At 39.8% G+C, this 24,152-nt stretch overlaps 1 pseudogene; it reads right to left on the bottom strand.

Moving 5' to 3' along the window:
* Positions 1-1,970: 1,970 nt before the first annotated feature.
* Positions 1,971-22,331, bottom strand: LOC140845104 (stabilizer of axonemal microtubules 2-like; annotated as a pseudogene).
* Between the last annotated feature and the right edge of the window lie 1,821 nt (positions 22,332-24,152).

The following is a 24,152-nucleotide window of genomic DNA, read 5'->3' as shown; positions in this document are numbered from 1 at the left end:
CTGCCAACATCTTGTTTCAGACTTCTGGCGTCCGGAACAGTGAATTTCTGTTGGTTAAGCCACCCAGGTTGTGGTGCTCCATTACAGGAGCCTTAGCAAATGAATATGCCATCTGTATGAATTCTTTAATGAAGTATCTGTTCAGCTCTTACCCATTTTTTTCCTGTTGTTGAGTTTTAAAAAGTTCTTTATATATTGTGGATATACCTCCTTTGAAGTCTAGTTTAAAACAAAGAAACAGGGCTCAGAGAGGGAAAGTAGTTTGTATAAGGCACACATACTAGTCTGTCAATGGAAGAAGATACCATTCCCGCTGTTCTTCCAGACTCAGCGTTTTTAAATGCTCATTGGCAGTAGGCATCTCTTAGCCACATTCCTCATTAGCCAATATAATTCCATCCTGACCACACATAAAGAGGTATCTGTGGGGCTACTGAGGTGGTGGTGATGCATCCCTGGACACCCCAGGGAGCAGCGGTCAAACTGCTGTGCTTGAGAGTAGGCTGGGGCGGGTGACATGGGTGGAAGTCCTGCCTCTGACATAGGGTGTAAATCTGCACATCTGTGTGAAACAGCATTGGGCGGACAGAGTGAGAAGCTCAACCTTAACAAAACAGGAGATGTCTGGCACTTTCTTGGACACTGTGATTTTTTCAAAGGTACATTATTAGCATTCATTTGGAACAGACTTTTGAAGTTTGCTAGTTTATGAGGACGAGGTTCACCTTCCCCTTCTCTGATGCATGCTCACAGGTCTCCTCTGCCCTTTGTATTGTGTCCTCCACTGGCACACGGTTTGCAGCAAGGGCCCTAGACAGCAGTTTTATGTAACACTCTGTAAATCCAATATATTGAGAAGCTGGGTCACGGGGCTTCCCGCCTGACTGGTGAACACTTCCCCCCTTCCCCCGTGCTGTGCAGTTTTTGTTCTTCACAGTTTTTATTTCATAGAGCAGGTGCAGATTCACAGCAAAACTGAATGGGAAATACAGAGCGTTGCCCTCCAGCCCTGCCCCACTCATGCCCAGCCTCCCCTGCTATTGCAGCCTGTACCTCTTATAGTCAATGAAGCCACATGACACATCATAACCACCCCAAGTCCAGTTTATATCAGGGTTCACTCCTAGTGCTGTCCTGCAGCTTTTATAAGTCACAGAGGCATTCTGATTTGGGGGCTTGTGGTCTTATTTCCCATGACAAGTGTATGTAGGGAGAGGGTGGAGGTGGGGATGGGGTGGGGCAGAAATTCCCTGCTACCTTTCCTCTGAATTGTCTCCTTTCTTCATCAGATTCATACAAGCCTGGCTTAGTGAAAATCCTTCCTAGAATCTGGCAGACTGTTAAATAATATTACTAGTTTCCAATGCTGTTAAAGTGTTTTGTGTGTGTGTGTGTGTGTGTGTGTGTGTGTGTGTGTGTGTGTGTACATGCACATTCCTGCAAAGTATTTCAAGGAGACCTAGAGGCCATGAATTGGGCTGGTAGCTTTTCAGCACCATGTCTGAAAGTCTCTATAGTTCTTGCACAGAGATAACACACCCCTCTCTGCTCTCCGTTCCCACCTTCCCACTTTTCTTAATCTGGCAAGTTCCTACTTACCTTCAAGATTCCTCTCTTAAGAAAGCCTTTCTTGAACTCCCAGACTAAAGGCCCCAGGTACATCTGTTCCAGCCTCTACAAGAACACCTACGATAGTGAGCGTTAGGCTGTAGGGAGACACTGCTACTCATCTTTGCGTCTCAGCCCAAGGCAACTGGCTCAGGAAACCCCAGGACATGGCTTCCTATAGAAGACTCTTGTCCGTATTAGATTAGAGTGAGATTTGAATATCTAGTATTAGAAAATGGGCCAGGATGAGAATGTTGGAGTATTCCCTAATTTTTCATTTTGAGTATATAACAATGCTTTCTGTTAAAAAGACAAGACTACTGGTGTACAGATTATCCTAGATAAAACTTATTTAAAAGCTCTTTTCCAGAGAAAATTAGGTACAGAAATGACTTTACGAAAATTCCTTCCCTTTGTTGATGCTTTATTATTACTTAGACATAAAATTCTACATAATTTCCACTAATAAATACAAACGTAAATAAAACTTCAAATAATTAAAACATTTTAACCAAATGTTGATGGACTTATTCTCAACTTAGTACATAGTCTGAAACAATTTAAAGCTACAAAAAACTAAACTTTATGATGAAATCAATCATATTCTGCCATAATGTAATCATTCACCAAAGGAAAAAAAAACACACCCAGTGAGAGTTTAACTCATTAGGAAATTTCCAACATTCATAGATCAGTGTTCCTTCTACTTCACCTGGCGGCATCACTCCTTCCCCCTGTTTAGCACTCCCCTGCCCATGGGCGGAGAGGCCTGATTGGGTCCCCAGCTGTGCCTGGCTGTTCTGAACCATGAGGCAGGCATGGTGCTTAGGTGCAGATCACTCAAGGTCGCCCTGAGGATTTCTCCAGGGCTGCTGGCCATTCCTAAAGTGACTAGCAAATGCTTTTCCTTTCTGGAAATACTGTCATTCAGACCGCGTTATCCACCCCCCTGAGCTCTCCCTTCTCTGTAACCACATCTTGGGTGTTGATGACCCATTAGAGAAAGACTCTTCTCAGAAACTCAGACTACTCCTGAACTTGAAGCAAATCAGATTATTTTACAATCTTTGCTATAGATCAGAAACTGAGTATTTGGTATGCAATTATCTTAATTTGAAAAAGGAGAAAACAGGTACAAAAAGAGGTTGACTTATCGCTCACTGACATCCTTAGCACTTTTACTTTACAGGTCACAATGTAGCGTATGATCTGATGCTCAAAACAATTTTTGTCAGGTAGGAACCGCAGATATTCTTTCACAAATGAAGACACTGAGGCTCAAAAACATGAGTCATTTGTGTAGGCAGCACAAATAGAAACTGCTGTCCTTGGAACTGGGACTCTCTGACTCCCAGCCCAGGGAGCCTTGCTTGCCGCACCATGGTGCCTCTGACCAACCTGAACATGGTGGGTGCTGGGAAGTCTTTACCACCACCACCCAAAACCTGGCTCAGTGTGGACCACGTAGATGCCTTAATGTCTGACAAGAATGAATGCTCTTGTCTTGGGAGAGGAACCTATGCATCGTGTTCAGTGGTGTTCCAGAGTCCCACGGTGCTTGACAGAGGGTCACGGGGATGTGCATAACAATTATAAACACAAGAATGAATGATAATAGGTTGGAGACAGCCTTCCAAACAGTATGTTGGGGATAAAATTAGTTCAGATTGTACATCATTCAACTTTCAGATATGCATATTAAAAAACAACCTGGGTTGAAACATCTATACAAAATGATTTTATGATCCTGATTTCCTACAAGAAATTCTTCTATTTTCTTGTTTTAAAGATTTTAAAACTGATTTTAGCTCTCTCATAAGTTGTTTTCTACTACGGAAAAATGATTTTGCTCTTGGAAAGCAAACACCCTTAGCTTCCTCTTAAACATGATTTGGTGATTAGAAGGCTTCCACTCGGGGGCAATCTTTTGAAAGAATTTGTGACCTCAGGAATCTGTATTTTCAAATATGTAACCCAGAGGAGAAGGGTAGCTATCAGGGCAGATTTCCTGTTTCTTGAGTGCAGGGTCCATGGTCCCATCACCAAGTGGGATGGAACTCTTAAAAGGAACATTTAAAGGTTTGCAGCTCTCTGTTGGAATCAGTTCATGGGGCACATAGTGAGATCACAATGTGCTCAGACTGTCAAATTTTCCAGATGGGTTGGGAATCTGCTGCTGATTCTTAATAAGCCCTTGACAACAACTTTCCCATGCTGGAAAATCTTCCTTCATGGTGCTTTTTCCTTGAAAGGAAAATGGTTATTTCTTCTATGAGAAGCTGGCCTGATTGGAGCGACACACTTGGCCTGATGCGGAACGTAGTCAAGATGGCTGTGCTGTGTGACTGCATGGCCCCTGCAGGAGGGACGTATTCCTGTACTTTCTTGACTTTGGGTGGCGGGATTTCCCACGGCCGAAAACTTGCACAGAATTCCATGCTTCCTTCAAACTGGGCATTTTGGGTCACTCTGGTATCTGCCGGCCTGCAGATTTTTGCAGTTTCACCCACAAGACCCTGAAAGTCATACCGATGAGTTGTGAGATCTTTCAAAGGGTTGGCTAGTTGGCTTGTAAACTTCTTTTGGCCTTGCAAACTTGACTTCTAGCTGATGAGGTATATAATCGAGGCGATGGCTTGTGTCGCCGTGAAAAGGCGCTGAAGAAGATTTGACATTAGAGCTAGGTTTAAAGCTTTGCCTCGGCTTTACCTCCTGAGAAACATAGTCATCCTGAAATGTAGTTGAATTTCCAAATTTCACGGTACGGGGATGGTAACTTTGTTCTGGTTTACAGAGTTCACTTTTCTGAATGTCCCAAGCTCTATAATCATCTTGAAAATTAAAAAAAAAAAAGATTTTTAAATGCTCAACAAAAAACCCACCTTCTAAAAACCATGACTCACTTGTCTCATTGCCAAATGTCCTTCCATTTCCTTTAGAAATCTGAACACTAGTTGAGTATGAAGTTGCTTTGATTCCCACAGACTTGTTCTGTCATCCTTCATTTCTGCTTTCCTCTTCCTATCTCCCCACTTTAGCACAGATAACCCTCCACTTCCCGACTCAAGCACCGCCATACCCAAGGGAGCAGCACCCCCAGGCCTGCTCGCTCACGAAGCCTGGAAGCCAGAAAGGCTGCTTTGGGTGAAGACAGAGTCTAGAGCGCAGCTGTGTCCTCAGGAACTGGTTGAGATTTCGGCCGTAACTCATAAAATGCTAACACAAACCATACGATCTAGGGGTTAACATAAAATCAAGGGCCCTGATGTGTGGTGTCATTCCTTGTGTGGAGCTCCTCAACAGAGAGAAAACCTCAGCTGCATTACACCGCGGGAGGCCCCCAGGACCCCCAGAGCACACAGGGTGCCTCGAGCTGTCCCGGAAGGATCCTGCAAAAGGAGGAGATGTTATAGGACCGGGAGAGGAATCTAAAAGGATGTCATGAAGCACAACTGGAGAGCTGTGGGAAGCTGAAGACTTCAAAACACGCTCATACACAGAAATGGTAAACAGGCAGAAGAGGCCAGGTGGCAGAGTGGCCGTCACAGCGGAAGCGACAGTCAGAGGGACGGCGGTCAGGGGACCCTGTGGAGGGACACGCCGTCCATGGCGGAGATGTGGGGCTCCTCTTCCTTCAGCCTCCTCTGTACCCGACAGCTTTCCATTTCCGAACTTTCTTTTTCTTGAGGCTTCATGAAGGAATCTCTGTTGTTTGCAGTAGAAAGTATAACATTGTAACTGATTTTCAGAAACTAAAAGGAAATCTCAGGATGCTACTGAAGGTCTACCATTCCCCATAAACCCAGGGAGGGCCCCTGCTGCCAAAATGACTAAGAGAAAAAGATGTTAATTTTCGTGAGTGAAACTAAATAAAAGGCATTATTTTTCCCTTACAAACCAGCTTTGGTTTAAAGAAGGAAGTGAGAATTTGAAGAAAAAGAGACAAAGGTTTTGGCATACATTAGCATGAACATCAATTCCAGATAACTGCAGAAAACTGATTTTCCTCTTATAAATATGCCTATGCTCACATGCCTGTAGTATTTATTATTTGTTCTAGAATAATTATTAATGTTCAAGCAATGCCTTTAACACGTCATAGCCTATATTAATATCATCTGTTTTTAGTGTTTTATGGAAAAATCAAATAGGATGCCATCCACATCTAATGATACCACTGGTCATTTGGCAGCTACAGTAACTGGTTAGATTAGGACAATCCAGTTTCCTCAGCTCATTCTTTTCATTTCTAGCCACTAGAATCTAGTTGGCAAGTTTGCTCTTTTCTGAACAGCTCTACGTCCACGAGGTGCCTGTGTGTGTGTGCGCACCGTGAACACTGCAGGCCCAGCTCCACCCCCAGCCTTACACAGTGAGCTGTTCTGGGTTCCTCTTGGAGAGCAAAAGCCCTGAGTTGCAGCTAGTTCTTCTTCTTGGTACTTGGGACTCTGTTCCCTGTGGTGTCTTATGGCACGAAGGAATTGGAAAACACTTCTATGAGGTCAGAGGTGGGCTTTCTTTCTTTCTTAACCTATGCATCATCAGACTGCTCCCAGTTTTAATACTACATGTACGCTGATGATGCTCAACACTGAGCTCTACCCCAGACCTCCTTTCAGATACCAAGCCCATATATCTACCTTCCTACTAGACATCTCTACTAGGATGTTCACGAGGTAAACTGAAACTAGTATGCCCCAACTGAATTCACCGTCTCACTCAAAATCACATTATCAACAAAACAATGTCTATTATGAGTCTCACATCTCAGGTTAAGGTTCCACCCAATCAACTCTCTCTCCCTCACTCCCTTCTTTTCATTTCAAGCAGTTTTCAAACCGTCTTAATTTTACTTGTTAAATTTTTATTTTTTCCTCCTTGAGACATGCATGGACTAATAGCAACCTGATGAAATCATCAAAAATAAGAAGAAACTAAAAGAAAACAATGTAAAATAAGGTTCCAGAGGGTCTGCAGTAAGGCAGTTTTCATTCTTGATATTTGCAATTAGTGTTTTCTCTCTTTTTCTTGGTCAGTCTGGTTAGAGTTGATCAACTTTACTGTCTTTTAGTAGAATCAGTTTTGGGTTTCAATTGTCTCTATTGTTTTGCTGTTTTCAGAGTCTTTGCTTCTCTTCATTCCTTCTACTTTAGGTTTAATTGACTCTTATTTTTCTAGTTTCATAAGATGAAGGCTTAAGCTATTGATTTATGATTTTCTTCTTTTCTAATATGAATATTAATGCTATAAATTTCCCTCTAAGCACTGCTTTAGATACATACAATAGATTTTAATATTGTATTTTTCATTTTCACTAAATTAATATTTCCCAAGTTCCTTTATTACCTCTGCTGTAAACATTAATTTAGAAATGTTTAATTTCTAAAATATTTGGGTATTTTTCCAGATTTCTCTCTGTTTTTGATGTCTGTTTTAATTCTAGTATGGCCAAAAAACATACTCTGTATGATTTAAATTATTTTATATTTGTTAAAGTTTGTTTTTTGGATCAGAATATAGTTTCCCTGGATGAATGTTCCATGTGCATTGGAAAAAATGGGTATTCTGTTATTGTTGACAGTAATGCTGCACAAGTGTCCATTAAATCAAGATTTTTGGTAGTGGTGGTCCTGTCCTTATATCCTTACTGGTTTTCTATGTGTTCTATAGATAACTTAAAGAGAAGTGTTAAGTCTCCAACTACAATTGCAAATTTCTGTACTTATTTCAGTACTATAAGTTTTTAGAGGATATACATTTAGGATTTGTGTGTGTGTGTGTGTGTGTGTGTGTGTGTGTGTGTGTGTGTGTGTGAGAGAGAGAGAGACAGAGACAGAAACAGAGACAGAGACAGAGAGAATTGGTATTTTTACCCTTAGCTAATGTCCCTCTTTATCTTATACTTATACTTTATTCCTTATACTTTATTTTAACTAGAGTTTGTGAGTTTGCATGGTACACATTTTTCCATCCTTTTAATCTATATCTTTGTATTTAAAGTCAATTTGATGTAGATATCAGTTTGTTCTCTTTTTTATATACTATGACAATCTCTGTGTTTTAATTGGCATAATTAAATCATTTATATTTAATGTAGTCAGTGATATAGCTGAATTAAAATCTACACTCTTGTTTTTTTGTTCTTGCTATTTTCCCAATCAGTTTGTATTCCTTTCTTTCTCTTTTTTTGGCCTAATTTGGATTAATTGGGTATTTTTTTAGATTTCCTACTTCAGTAACATTTATCTAGTAGTTGCTCTAAAACAGGTATTGGCAACTTTTTCTATAAACAGCAAGTTAGGAAATACTTTAGGCTTTGTAGGCCATATGGGCTGTGTTGCAAAAATACTCAACTCCGACACTGTAGCATGAAAGCAGACATATATAATATGTAGATGAATGGGCATAGTTGTTTCAACAAAATTTTACTTATAAAAAAAGACAAGAAGTTGGATTTGATTCACTGGTCATACTTTGCTGACCTTTGCCCTGAAGTTTACCATACATATTTTTAATTAACCACCATCTACTTTCAAGCATTTATTATAATGAATCACATACAATTTAAGAACTTTATAATACTATACTTCCAATTTCTACGTCTCATCTTTTGTGTTATTGTTGTCATGCTTTTAACTTTTACACATGATGCAAACCCAGCTTTGATGCTCTGTACTGGTGTTTTGTTTTTCATTTTTCTCTTTGTATTTTGGTTTAGGTACTTTCTATTGATTTATCTCAAGTTCACAGATTTTTCTCCTCTTAGCTGTATTGAGTTTACTGATAACAAAGGTATTCTTCATCTCAGTTACTATGGGTTTAATTCTAGCATTTCTTTTGTAGTTTCCATTTCTTTGTTGAAATTCTCCATCTATTCATGTATAGTTTCCACCTTTACCATTATAGCTTTTAACAATCATAATTTTTTTTAAATTCCCCAATGTTTCAATATTGGGTCAGTCTCTGAACAGTATTGTAAATCTTCTCTAGACAATTGCTTTCTTTCCTTCTCCTTTTCTTTTTATTTCTCTTCTGTGCAATTTATAATTTGTATTTGAAAGAAAGCTGGATATTGTGTGCTGCATAGTGGAGACCGAGATAAATAGTATTTATGTCCAGAAATACATATACATCTCCATCTACCAGGCCTTTACTGAGGGGGATTAAGTCAGTTCAAGTAGTTGAGCTATAGGTTTGGGTTTTGTTTTTGCTGTTACTGCCAGCTTTAAATCCCTTTGGCATTATCTGTGCTTAGGGTGGGGCTGGTTTTCTCAATTTCTGCCCTATCCTCAGTTTTAGGCCTTCTCTTTGCCCCTGAGCCTCAGAGACTCTCTGAGTAAACTTGCTTTTATCCAATGGTAGACTGTTATTGTTATTCAGTGCTCAGTACTATCTGTGTGGGGGTGGGAAGGGGTTAGCTTCTGTTGTCCATATCCAGCCCATTTTGAGCAAGGCCTGTGTTCTGGGTCTCAGAGTGGGCTAAGTGTTTCTGTCCCTCCCCATGATGTTTGGGCCCAGGGCAATTTCCTGTCCTCCTGCATTAGAGATTTGCTGTGGTGGTTTTTCTCTCATTTCCCCTGTAATTTCAGCTTCCTGAAGGATTCATGAAAATGTATGACTTTTTAAATTATCTGCCTTCTTGTTATGTTCTAGCCGTCTCTATCCTACTTGGAGATTGGAAATCCTGGAGTTCTCCTTATGGTACAGTTTTAAATTACACCTGAAATTCTACACATTCAACTTCTTTAACAGATACATGGTTATTCTGATTTTTTATTCTAGAATTAGTCTGGCAAATTGCATATTTTTCAAGGAATTTGTCCATTTTATAATTTCAAGTTTTCAAAATATATCCTCTATCTTTAATGTATGAATAATGAATCTTTGAGTTTTTTTTAAATTAAATTTTATTATATTTTATGGGATGTAATTGGCATATTACATTAATGTTAGGTGTACAAAATCATGATTTTATATTTGTATATGTTGTGAAAAGATCAACCACAATAAGTCTAGTTGGTATCCATCACCATAAATAGTTCTAAAATTTTTTCATGTGATGAGAACTTTTAAGATCTACTCAGCAACTTCCAAATATGTGATACAGTATTATTAACTGTCATTACCATGCTATACATTACACCCCAAGGACTTACTTATTTTATAGTTGGATGTTTGTACTTTTTTTTTTGAGAGAGCATCTCTCATATTTATTGATCAAATGGTTGTTAACAACAATAAAATTCTGTATAGAGGAGTCAATGCTCAATGCACAATCATTAATCCACCCCCAGCCTAATTCTCATCAGTCTCCAATGTTCTGAAGCATAACGAACAAGTTCTTACATGGTAAACAAATTCTTACACAGTGAATAAGTTCTTACATGGTGAACAGTACAAGGGCAGTCATCACAAAAACTTTCAGTTTTGATCACTCATTATGAACTATAAACAATCAGGTCAAATATGAATATTTCTTTGATTTTTATACTTGATTTATATGTGAATCCCACATTTCTCCCTTTATTATTACTATTTTTTTTAATAAAATGCTGAGGTGCTGGTAGATGAAAGATAAAGGTAGAAAACATAGTTTAATGTTGTAAGAGAGCAAATGTAGATGATCAGGTGTGTGCCTGTAGACTATGTGTTAATCCAAGCTAGACAAGGGCAATAAAACATCCATGGATGCAGAAGATTTCTCTCAAAATGGAGGGGTGGGGGGTTGAGGTTCTAAGCCTCACCTCTGTTGATTCCCAATTTCTCATCTGATGGCACCCCTGCGACTGTGCCTGTCTTAGGTTGTTCCTCCCTTGAGGAATCTTACCGGTCTCGGGCTAACCAGTCATCTTCCGGGGCCATACAGGGAAATGTAAAGTTGGTAAGTGAGAGAGAAGCCATATTGTTTGAAAAGGTCAGCTTTTTACTTCTTTGCAGATTTATGCCCTGTGGCTTCTATGCCCAGCCCTTGTCTCGAGGTATCTTTACCACCTGGAGGAATTATGATACTCGGTAAATTCGATATGAGGCATGAATTCTATTTAAGGGTTGTAATTAGGAAGGAAGAAGAAAAGCTATAGAGGTAGCAGATGGAAGAAAACATGGGAAGATTGATTATTTCTTTGACATATCTTCTTGTAGAGTAACTTAAGCATGTATAGGTTTTAAACCACTAATTAAATTGCACACACACATTAACATAATAGGAATACAGTTACATAACCAAAGCAGATCTATAATTACCAACCATCTCCAGTGAAGCCAAGAAAACCAGTTAGGCACCCTAGGCATTTGTGAAAATTTGTCTATGATATGATGGATATTGTCCCACTATACTTGAACAGTCTGAGAGAAATCAGACAAATTAAAACAACCCATTCCTGGAAACTGTTCACATCCCATATGTTCTTTTAACGGAAGATAGTCGGTATTTGTAAGATTTTGGAGCACTACAACTTGCACTTCTCCTAATTCTTGGTTGAGTTCCAACAGTATAGATCCAGTCAAATTTGTTGTCTTACTGAAAGCACAGGCCAGCTTAGATATCTCCTTCTTCATTCCAATGGCAAGTCCAGGAACCGGTGGGATGAATGCAGCTACAACTGCAGCATCACCTGGATCTTTGTTGAGGTTTTTTGATGATCATCTTTTGGTATGACTCTTCCAGAGAGTGCTGATGTTGGAAGTTCTTCTTCATATCATATCTTAGTTCATTTTCTGGGTAGCTAAATTAGGCTTTGATCCTCTGTATAAACACAAACAGACCCTTTGCCCACACTTTGATATGCCCTTTATACCATTGTGTAGAACTCATTGGAGGTCACCACACAGGAACTGCTTTTTTTTTTTTAAGAGAAAGGAATATTATCAGAAAAGTGTACTTCCATAGCCAATCATCTAACACCTTTTAAGTGATCAAAATTAAGGATATTTAAAGCATGCATTAATCATTGATTTACAGTTAGTTTTATCCTATCAGGGAGTAATCCCCCTTCTCTTTCTTTCTTTTTTTTTTTGTTATCTTTAATCAACACTTACATGAAGAATATTATGTTTACTAGGCTCTCCCCTATACCAGGTCCCCCCTATAAACCCTTTTACAGTCACTGTCCATCAGCACAGCAAAATGTTGTAGAATCACTACTTGTCTTCTCTGTGTTGTACAGCCCTCCCCTTTCTCCCACCCTCCCCATGCATGCTAATCTTAATACCCCTCTTCTTCTTCCCCGCTCCCTACCCACCCATCCTCCCCAGTCCCTTTCCCTTTGGCACCTGTTAGTCCATTCTTGGGTTCTGTGATTCTGCTGCTGTTTTGTTCCTTCAGTTTTTCCTTTGTTCTTATACTCCACAGATGAGTGAAATCATTTGGTATTTCTCTTTCTCCACTAGGCTTATTTCAGTGAGCATAATACCCTCCAGCTCCATCCATGTTGCTGCAAATGGTAGGATTTGCCCTCTTCTTATGGCTGAGTAGTATTCCATTGTGTAAATGTACCACATCTTCTTTATCCATTCATCTACTGATGGACATTTAGGTTGCTTCCAATTCTTGGCTATTGTAAATAGTGCTGCGATAAACATAGGGGTGCATCTGTCTTTCTCAAACTTGATTGCTGTGTTCTTAGGGTAAATTCCTAGGAGTGGAATTCCTGGGTCAAATGGTAAGTCTGTTTTGAGCATTTTGATGAACCTCCATACTGCTTTCCACAATGGTTGAACTAATTTACATTCCCACCAGCAGTGTAGGAGGGTTCCCCTTTCTCCACAGCCTCGCCAACATTTGTTGTTGTTTGTCTTTTGGATGGCAGCATCCTTACTGGTGTGAGGTGATACCTCATTGTAGTTTTATTTTGCATTTCTCTGATAATTAGTGATGTGGAGCATCTTTTCATGTGTCTCTTGGCCATCTGTATTTCTTTTTTGGAGAACTGTCTGTTCAGTTCCTCTGCCCATTTTTTAATTGGATTATTTGATTTTTGTTTGTTGAGGCGTGTGAGCTCTTTATATATTTTGGACGTCAAGCCTTTACTAGATCTGTCATTTACAAATATATTCTCCCATACTGTAGGGTTCCTTTTTGTTCTATTGATGGTGTCTTTTGCTGGACAGAAGCTTTTCAGCTTAATATAGTCCCACTTGTTCATTTTTGCTGTTGTTTTCCTTGCCCGGGGAGATATATTCAAGAAGAGGTCACTCATGTTTATGTCTAAGAGGATTTTGTCTATGTTTTTTTCCACGAGTTTAATGGTTTCATGACGTACATTCAGGTCTTTGATCCATTTTGAATTTACTTTTGTATATAGGGTTAGACAATGGTCCAGTTTCATTCTCCTACATGTAGCTGTCCAGTTTTGCCAGCACCATCTGTTGAAGAGACTGTCATTTTGCCATTGTATGTCCATGGCTCCTTTATCAAATATTAATTGACCATATATGTTTGGGTTAATGTCTGGAGTCCCTATTCTGTTCCACTGGTCTGTGGCACTGTTCTTGTGCCAGTACCAAATTGTCTTGATTACTATGGCTTTATAGGAGAGCTTGAATTTGGGGAGTGAGATCCCCCTTACTTTACTCTTCTTTCTCAGAATTGCTTTGGCTATTCGGGGTCTTTGGTGTTTCCATATGAATTTTTGAATTATTTGTTCCAGTTCATTGAAGAATGCTGCTGGTAATTTGATAGGGATTGCATCAAATCTGTATATTGCTTTGGGCAGGATGGCCATTTTAACAATATTGATTCTTCCTAGCCACGAGCATGGGATGAGTTTCCATTTGTTAGTGTCCCCTTTAATTTCTCTTAAGAGTGACTTGTAGATTTCGGAGTATAGGTCATTCACTTCCTTGGTTAGATTTATTTCTAGGTATTTTATTCTTTTTGATGCAATTATGAATGGAATTGTTTTCCTGATTTCTCTTTCTATTGGTTCATTGTTAGTGTATAGGAAAGCTACAGACTTCTGTGTGTTAATTTTGTATCCTGCAACTTTGCTGTATTCTGATATCAGCTCTAGTAGTTTTGGGGTGGAGTCTTTAGGGTTTTTTATGTACAATATCATGTCATCTGCAAATAGTGACAGTTTAACTTCTTCTTTACCAATTTGGATTCCTTGTATTTCTTTGTTTTGTCTGATTGCCATGGCTAGGACCTCCAGTACTATGTTAAATAGCAGTGGGGAGAGTGGGCATCCCTGTCTTGTTCCCAATCTCAGAGGAAAAGCTTTCAGCTTCTCACTGTTCAGTATAATGTTGGCTCTGGATTTATGATATATGGCCTTTATTATGTTGAGGTACTTGTCCTCTATTCCCATTTTGCTGAGAGTTTTATCATGAATCGATGTTGAATTTTGTCAAATGCTTTTTCAGCATCTATGGAGATGATCATGTGGTTTTTGTCTTTCTGTTTGTTGATGTGGTGGATGATGTTGATGGATTTTCAAATGTTGTACCATCCTTGCATCCCTGGGATGAATCCCACTTGGTCATGTTGTATGATCCTTTTGATATACTTTTGAATTTGGTTTGCTAATATTTTAAGTATTTTTGCATCTACATTCATCAGGGATATTTGGTCTATAATTTTCTTTTTTGGTGGGGTCTTTGCCTGGTTTTGGTATTAGGGTGATGTTGGCTTCATAGAATGAGTTTGGGAGTATTCCCTCATCTTCTATTTTTTGGAAAACTTTAAGGAGAATGGATACTATGTCTTCTCTGTGTGTCTGATAAAATTCCGAGGTAAATCTGTCTGGCCCGGGTGCTTTGTGGCCCGGGTGCTTTGTTCTTGGGTAGTTTTTTGATTACCATTTCAGTTTCTTTGCTCGTCATTGGTTTGTTTAACTTTTGTGTTTCTTCCTTGGTCAGTCTTGGGAGGTTGTATTTTTCTAGGAAGTTATCCATTTCTTCTAGGTTTTCCAGCTTGTTGGCATATAGGTTTTCATAGTAGTCTTTAATAATTCTTTGTATTTCTGTGGAGTCTGTCGTGATTTTTCCATTCTCATTTCTGATTATGTTGATTTGCGTTGATTCTCTTTTTCTCTTAATAAGTTTGGCTAGAGGCTTATCTATTTTGTTTATTTTCTCAAAGAACCAGCTCTTGGTTTCGTTGATTTTTGCTATTGTTTTATTCTTCTCAATTTTGTTTATTTCTTCTCTGATCTTTATTATGTCCCTCCTTCTGCTGACTTTAGGCCTCATTTGTTCTTCTTTTTCCAGTTTCGATAGTTGTGATGTTAGACTATTCATTTGGGATTTTTCTTCCTTCTTCAGGTGTGCCTGGATCGCTATATACTTTCCTCTTAAGACTGCTTTCGCTGCATCCCACAAAAGTTGGGGATTTGTGTTGTTGTTGTCATTTGTTTCTATATATTCCTTGATCTCTTTTGATTTGTTCATTGATCCATTGATTATTTAGAGGCATGTTGTTAAGCCTCCATGTGTTTGTGAGCCTTTTTGTTTTCTTTGAAGAATTTATTTCTACTTTTATACCTTTGTGGTCTGAAAAATTGGTTGGTAGAATTTCAATATTTTGGATTTTGCTGAGGCTCTTTTTGTGGGCTAGTGTGTGGTCTCTTCTGGAGAATGTTCCATGTGCACTTGAGAAGAATGTATATCCTGTTGCTTTTGGATGTAGAGTTCTATAAATGTTTATTAGGTCCATCTGCTCTGCTGTGTTGTTCAGTGCTTCCGTGTCCTTACTTATTTTCTGCCCAGTGGATCTATCCTTTGGGGTGAGTGGTGTGTTGAAGTCTCCTAAGATGAATGCATTGCAGTCTATTTCCCTCTTTAGTTCTGTTAGTATTTGTTTCACATATGCTGGTGCTCCTGTGTTGTGTGAATATATATTTATAATGGTTATATCCTCTTGTTGGACTGAGCCCTTTATCATTATGTAGTGTCCTTCTTTATCTCTTGCTACTTTCTTTGTTTTGAAGTCTATTTTGTCTGATATTAGTACTGCAACCCCTGCTTTCTTCTCACTGTTGTTTGCCTGAAATATGTTTTTCCATCCTTTGACTTTTAGTCTTGTCTTTGGGTTTGAGGTGAGTTTCTTGTAAGCAGCATATAGATGGGTCTCACTTTTTTATCCATTCTATTACTCTGTGTCTTTTGATTGGTGCATTCAGTCCATTTACATTTAGGGTGACTATTGAAAGATATGTACTTATTGCCATTGCAGGCTTTAAATTCGTGGTTACCAAAGGTTCAAGGTTCGCCTCTTTAGTATCTTACTGCCTAACTTAGCTCGCTTATTGAGCTGTTATATACACTGTCTGCAGATTCTTTTCTTCTCTCCCTTCTTATTCCTCCTCCTCCATTGTTCATATGTTGGGTGTTTTGTTCTGTGCTCTTTCTAGGAGTGCTCCCATCTAGAGCAGTCCCTGTAAGATGCCCTGTAGAGGTGGTTTGTGGGAAGCAAATTCCCTCAGCTTTTGCTTGTCTGGGAATTGTGTAATTCCACCATCATATTTAAATGATAGTCATGCTGGATACAGTATCCTTGGTTCAAGACCCTTCTGTTTCATTGCATTAAGTATATCATGCCATTCTCTTCTGGCCTGTAGGGTTTCTGTAGAGAAGTCTGATGTTAGCCTGATGGGTTTTCCTTTATAGGTGACCTTATTCTCTCTAGCTGCCTTTAAAACTCTTTCCTTGTCCTTGATCCTTGCCATTTTAATTGTTATGTGTCTTGCTGTTGTCCTCCTTGGATCCTTTCTGTTGGGGGTTCTGTGTATTTCCGTGGTCTGTTTGATTATTTCCTCCCCCAGTTTGGGGAAGTTTTCAGCAATTATTTCTTCAAAGAGACTTTCTATCCCTTTTCCTCTTTCTTCTTCTTCTGGTACCCCTATAATACGGATATTGTTCCTTTTGGATTGGTCACACAGTTCTCTTAATATTGTTTCATTCGTGGAGATCCTTTTATCTCTCTCTATGTCAGCTTCTATGCGTTCCTGTTCTCTGGTTTCAATTCCATCAATGGCCTCTTGCATCTTATCCATTCTGCTTATAAATCCTTCCAGAGTTTGTTTCATTTCTGTAATCTCCTTCCTGGCATCTGTGATCTCCCTCTGGACTTCATCCCATTTCTCTTGAATATTTCTCTGCATCTCTGTCAGTATGTTTATGATTTTTATTTTGAATTCTTTGTCAGGAAGACTGGTTAGGTCTGTCTTCTTCTCTGGTGTCTCTGTGATCTTGGGTTGCCTGTAATTTTGTCTTTTCATGGTGATAGGAAGAGTTTGCAGAGCTGGGACTAGTGATGGCTGGAAGAACTTCCCTTCTTGTTGGTTTGTGGCCTTCCTCTCCTAGGAGAAGAGTGACCTCTAGTGGCTTGTGCTGGGTAGCTGTGCGCAGACAGGGCTTCTGCTTCCTGCCCAGCTGCTATGAAGTTTATCTCTGCTGTTGCTGTGGGCGTGGCCTGGCTTGGGCTGCTGCTCCAAAATGGTGGAGTTGCGTTGGGGGGGGAGCAGCTGGAAGACTATTTATCTCTGTACGGGTCCTCTGTGCTCCCTACAGCCCAGGGTATTAGAGTGCCCAGAGATCCCTGGATTCCCTACCTCTGGACTAAGTGTCCCGCCCTGCCCTTTTAAGACTTCCAAAAAGTACCCACCAAAACAAAACAACTACCACAGAAAAAAAAAAAAAAAAAAAAACTTGCTGCTCGTTTGTCTTTATTCTCCGGTGCCAGCCACGGGCACCCGCTCACTGGTCTTGCTGCCCTGTTTCCCTAGTATTGGGGTCCCTATCCCTTTAAGACTTCCAAAAAGCACTCGCCAAAACAAAACAACAACAACAAAAAAGAAGATGGCCGCTCACTTTTCTTTTGTTCTCCGGCGCCAGCCTCCGATACCTGCTCACCGGTCTTGCTGCCCTGTTTCTCTAGTATTGGGGTCCCTGTCCCTTTAAGACTTGTAAAAAGCACTCACCACAACAAAACAACAACAACAAAAAAAAAAAGATGACTGCTCGCTTTTCTTTTGTCCTCCGGCGGCGGCCTCCGGTACCTGCTCATCATTCTTGCTGCCCTTTTTCCTTTGTATCCAGGGCTCCGCACATGCACTGTGTCTGTGCTCTGGTCCGGATGGCTGGGGCTGGGTGTTCAGCAGTCCTGGGCTCTTTCTCCCTCCTGCTCTGACTCCTCTCCTCCCGCCGGGAGCTGGGGGGAGGGGCACTCGGGATCTGCCGGGCCGGGGTTTGTATCTTACCCCCTTTGCGAGGTGCTGGGTTCTTGCAGGTGTGGATGTGGTCTGGATGTTGTCCTGTGTCCTCTGGTCTTTATTCTAGGAAGAGTTGTCTTTGTTATATTTTCATAGATATATGTGGTTTTGGGAGGAGATTTCCACTGCTCTACTCACGCTGCCATCTTGGCTCCTGGCCAGGACCTAGTCCCTGAATCTTTGAGTTTTAAGTGCAATACTTATTTCATTTATATTTAATGTGATCAGCCATCTAGTTGAGTTTAAGTTGACTATTATTTGCTTTTGATTGGTTCCATATGTTCTTTGTTCCCTTACCCCTTATTTCCTGCCTTCTTTTAGAGTAAAGAGGATACTTTTATTACTCCCTTTTCTCCATTAATATTTAAATAATTTTCAGTATTTCTAGAATGAAAATGCATTTTTTACTTATTAGGAGATCTGTTTGGCCACACTGAACTTAAATTCATATTTTTACCATTTCTGGAACAATGGAAGAATTTTGTTAGTTTATTTCTATTTATATCCTCCTGTCTTTTTGCTATTGTTATATTTTACATCTATATTTGTATAAGAACACTGAATATAATTATTGTGACTTTATGAAGTCAATTCTTTTCCTTTTACCTGCACATTTGCCCTTTCTATGTTTTCATTCCTTATCACATTTCACATTTCTCCCTGGAATCATTTTCCTTTAACATGAAGAACTTCTTTAGTGCTTTTTGTAGTATGGTCTTCTACTAACAATTTTTTTTTCCTCAAAGCATCTTTATTTTGCCTCCTTTTTGGAGGATATTTTCACTGGATATAAAATTATGGGATTCACTGGGTTTGAAGTTTGAGGGGTTTTTTTTTTCCCTACAGCACCTTAAAGATGTCATTTCACTATCTTTTATCTTCCATAATTTCTGATGAAAAGTTAAGTATACTTCTAATTTTTCTTTTTGAAAGGAATCTGTAGTTTTTCTCTTACTACTTTCAAGTGTCTTTACTTTGACTTTAAAAGCTTGACAACAGTTGCCTAGGTGTGGTGGTCTTTGTTTACCTATTTGGGGTTTACTGAGTTTCCTGAATCTGTGGCCTTATTCTTTAATCAGTTTTGGAAATTTCTTGATCATTACCTCTTCAAATATTCCTAGTTCTTCATAGGTGTCATGTTTTACTATATCGTGGATATCATGTATAAGAAAATCATGTAAACCAGAGCATTATTTTCAGTTGGGGATGTCTTGCTGTTTCCTGTTAGGCAGACAGGATTTGGGGCAGACCACCCTGATCAAACCAGGAACTGGGTTGCACTGGTGCTCAGAGGCACTGTTAGACATTGTCTTCCTCTAGTTGCAAGTGTCTCAAGGCCAGGAACTGTGTGTGTCTGTGGCAGAGTCCTCATTCTAGCAGGACTAGAGCACCTAAGCACCCCCTAAACAATTGCCAAGTAAGGCTATAGTATATTTCTGTGGGATCTTTCTGTGCCAGTCTCCTCACCCACCATGCTTCCTTAACACTCAGGAAACATCCCACAAGGAAAGCCAGCCATGCATCTGGGGGACTTAACAGATATCAATTTATCCTTAATAAATACCAACCAGCCCACACATCAGGTGCTTCACTGGTTTCCTTTCTCTCTGTCTCTCTGCTTATGCCAAGCCCAATCTTCAGCCTAGGTCTGGACTTCAAATGCTCCCAGGGAAGTAAACAGCTGGCCATCTCAGTTCCACTAGGAAAGACTCCTCCCTTTCTGGAATTTTAGTTCTTTGCTTCCACAGCTGTCTGCTGTCATTAAAAAGATTTAAAAAAAATTTTAAATGTACGTATGTTTAAAGATCTTGCAGTGGAAGTAATGGCTTTTGCCATGTATATTCTACCTAGTAGCAGTACTCAAAAAACTTTGTGGCTACAAGAAAAATGCTAAGTGCCTCAGTTTGGCAATCAAGGCTTCACAATCTGATCTCACATTTACAGAATTATACCCCAGTGTCTCAGATCCTGAAATCCTGTGTTCCCACCATGTTTATTTTTCTAGCTCTGTTTTTTTGCTCATTTCATCCTAGTTTTTAGGATGTCCTTCCTCTTTCTATATATGAACACTAGTCTCTAATATATTCCCAAGCTAGTCTGAAGTAATAATTTGTTCAGTCTAAATTTTTGAAGAACTAATTGTTCCATTAATTTTCTAGTGCATTATCCCCTTCTTGTGATACATTATTTATTTCCAGTATGGCTATTTAATTTTTCATGCTTTATTACTCCTTTTCTCGACTCAACTGTAAAGTTCCTAAATGTCAAGAGCCATGCTGAATGCAGACCTCTGTGTACCCTACAGTGCCTTGCACAGGGCACAGTAATCCCTAAAACATATTCATCAGGTCAAATCCTGACCTATTTTCAATAGCTATATTTTAATATGAATGAATTTCTAAACTGAGGCTGCTGGAGGCAGACACATGTCTAAGAGTCACCATTTTCATAGAACCATACCTTCAGAATCTAAATGTCCCCCTTCTTACCATCTTGCAGGTCTTTTCTTTATCATGTCCCTTTCTGCCTTCCTCTGTTCTTTAATTCTAGTGAACAGTGAGAGAGTCTCCTCCCACTGTAATTTCTGTTCAGCTACAGACCTGTCCTTGAGTCGGTATGTACAAAACCTGCAGTATAATCTTCACATAGAACGATGAGGTACTGCCTTGGCCCTTAGCATTTGTTGTCTCAGGCCCTCCAGACCTGGAAACACAAGGATAACCTTTCCTTGCTAGGAAACATCAGGAGCAAGAAGGCCTGAGGGAACCCAGGAATCCTCTGTGTTGGATTGTGGGAGTGCAAGTGTGGGAATCCAGGGGAAACCCAGGTAATGAGAAGCCAGAACTAATGGTGTGTGTGTGGGTGTGTGTTACATGTAAATGGTCACAGTATCGCGGAGTATCAATATTACTGATAATTTTACATCTTGTAGGAAAAAAAGTAAAAAGCTTTCTATGATTATTTAAAAGACACAGGACAGTCATTTTCATCTATCTTTTATGTCAAATTATTATTCAATACATTATATCCTTTGCATACCAATAACATGTACCTTAACAATTACTATATGCTACATTGGGTTTTAACAATATGCTTGCTCACTATATGCATTATCTTAAAAATCTGTTCCTTGTGTAGCATCTTATATGCTCACAGCTTTAAACACCACAAAGAACATTCTTTCTTTATTATATTTTCTTATATATTTTCCTTACCCACTTAACTGGAAGGATGACATCTGGATAAAAAGTATGCATTCAGCTATTACCTATTTAGAGTATAAATAATTACTTTTTTTGTAAAACCCACTCTTACAAGAGGGTTTTATGTTAGGACATACCCATTCAGCTATACTGTATAACTAATGAAAAGGGTATGAGCCTAAACATGCAATTACATTATTAACAAAGAATAATACAGAAATAATGTGTACTAACAAGATGACCTGATTTTAAAAACAAAGACACCCATCCCCCAAAAGCAAAAGAGTATTTCAAAATCTGATTGATTTTTGGAAAGAAACTGGTATCCATTATGCAGCCCCTTCCTCCTGAGTCAGTGGCCAGCAGGGAGAGGGTAATCTCACCCTTCTCCCATGCCGGAAGTCCTAGAGGAACAGGTTCCCTACGTGGTGGTCCAACACCGTCCATCACTGGGCAGATAAGGCTATCTTATTCAGAGGTTCAGTACCAGGATCATTTGCTAAACAAATACAAGCTTTGTCCTCCACCCTAGCCTCTATCAGATGCTCCACCTGCTGACTCCCTGACTCTACCAGTTGGCTCATGACTGGAATGGTGAAGAGGGCTGCTATTTATCTGACCTTCTCCAAGACTCTAGTATGTTCAGTAGAGTTTCAGCTGATTCTGGGATGGAGGGACAGGAACAGCGGCAACTCGATGTGCCACAAGATGACATAAAGCCTGCTCTCTGGCATCTTTGTTTTTATGTTTTGAGACAGAAAAAACTACTTAAGTGGCTGGATTCGGACAGGAATCCAGGTCTCCTAACTCTCAATCAGGCAAATGGTCCTTTTTTCACTATGCAATGCTATTTTGACCAAAGAGAAAAACGTTTTTCCTAAGCCATGAGGGCTAAGTGGGGCAACACACCAAAATTATGATTTGATGTTAGATGCCAAAGCTGGAGGTGAGTTTCAGCTTTCTGGCTCCTTTAGTTTTGAAATGGCAAGTTACCTTTATAGGTTGGAACCGTGTCCAACTTTCCTTTTTTAACTGGTTGTCTCTCCAAAGGCTGGACTATTGCCACAGGCTGTACTTTATAAGAATTAAAATCCCGTTTGTAGGTAGTGCCAAGATCAATCTCACCCTGCTTTGGTTTATATTCTTCTGGTACATGGCAAGGTTGTTTGACTATTTCATAAGGACAACAATCTGACCTGAAATACATAAATTTGAAACATAGTCTCACAGGTTCTTTATTTCTAATTATTTCAATGGAATATTGAAATTTGTAAGGTCTTTAACTTGAAAAGTCTAAGAAGATATTAAAATGGTGATAGCTGATAAGCTACTGGAAAGAGGTAAATTCCTCTATATCCTATTCAGTAACCAAATTTAAAAAAAAAAAATGTTAAAAATCCTGGTTTCCAAAACATCATTATAATGGATCCTCAGTTAATTGGAACTTACATAAATAAAATCTTCAAGTAACTGAACTTTTTTCTAACCTGGAAGGAAATTGCAGGTGAAATGAATCTGAAAAAAATTTTAAATATATCCTCTGGGTCTATTTGTCAAAACCCTTATTTACCCTATTTAAAGATTCTAGTAAAACTATTTGGGCATGCTCTCTTTTTACGGAAGTCATGCTGTCTTCCTGCTCATCATTAAATAATCAACTAAGTAAATAATTTATCTAAACTCTGGCCTTTAGACATAAATCACATGCATAGTATGGATATGAGTCTTATTCATCTTTGAATCCTGCAGAAGCCGTTGGCAAGAGTGGAAGCCACATGGAAACGCAGCTGCCCCGGGCCTTACATGACCTGTGGTGGAGATACTTCTGCAGACACAGAGGCTGGCTGGCAGGCTGCAGACCATACACTCAGGCCGATCAGACTGCCTGAGTCCAGGCCTGCTCTGTCATTCACTTGATGTGTGGCCTGGACAGCTTGGTTAACTTGTGTATGCCCCAGCTTCTTTATATATAAAATAGGACAATGACATTATCTACCTGCTAGGGTTACTTTAAGGACTGACATATGCACTGGTGCACACGCACATACACGAGTGCTTGGTACACAGTAAGTACAGTAGCTACCACTGTTACTACTGTGAGTCTTCAAAACTGCTTTTCTTCTTGTAGACTCTATTGACTGTCACTTATGTTGTGATTTGCTTCAGCCTCCCTGTAGTAAACAGTATTTCTGTGTGTCCAAAGCTCCAACAGAATGAAACTCACTGAATGCCTTCTGGTCACAGCAGACTTCTTACCTATTGACCCTCCCTTTTCATCTACACCAACCCACTGCCGCCCCCTTCCAGCCCCCTGAACTTCTCCACTGCCGCTTGCAGGCTCACGGCGACCTCCATAGACTCTAGCCAGACATTTTTAGCCCTCGTCTTACCTGACGTCTCAAGCAGTAACTGCCATCACCACCCACCCCGTTCCCAGGAAGTTATTTTCCTGCCTCCCTGATCATTTCCTCTCAGACTTCTGGGCAGCCTCACCTCTACTCAGCTACCAAATGCTGGATTCGCTCAACACTTGGGCCAGCATGCTGTCCTCTTCACATCTAGTGTCCAATCCTAAGGATGCCTCTACTCCTACAGCTTCTAATACTATCTGGAAATGACTCAGATTTGTATCTCCACTGACCTCCTTTCTGAGCTCCACACAGTATTTACAGTGGCTTCTTGGATACTCAATGTCATCTCAAAACTTAATGTGCCAAAGACAAACATCATCACACTCACAATACCCCCCACCCCGACTGTCGTAATAAATCTGGTCCTGTTTCTTGTTCCCTTTTAGTGAAAGGCATCACCATCCTTCAGCGTTACAATCAGGAACTCAGGACTCACCCTTCTACCCTGCCTTCCTCCTGTGTCCAGTCTATCACCAACTCCTTCAGTTTTGTCTCCTGCTATTTCTCAAATCTAACCACTTTCTTCTCTCATCACCGCTATAATATTCCAAGCTTTCATAGCAGCTCATTGAACTCCAGTCCCCTAGCCTCCTTTACCAGCACCCATTCATGTCCTTTCTCCAATTTTCTCACATTGAACCCAAAGTAATTCTTTCACATTTTCTTCTTTACCCCCCTTACGTTATCTCCCCAAAAAGACAAACAAGCCTTCAAGGGTT

The sequence above is a fragment of the Manis javanica genome, chromosome 12, assembly GCF_040802235.1.
Source record: "Manis javanica isolate MJ-LG chromosome 12, MJ_LKY, whole genome shotgun sequence".
NCBI classification, from domain to species: domain Eukaryota; kingdom Metazoa; phylum Chordata; class Mammalia; order Pholidota; family Manidae; genus Manis; species Manis javanica.
This window is presented reverse-complemented; position numbering and strand designations above follow the sequence as displayed.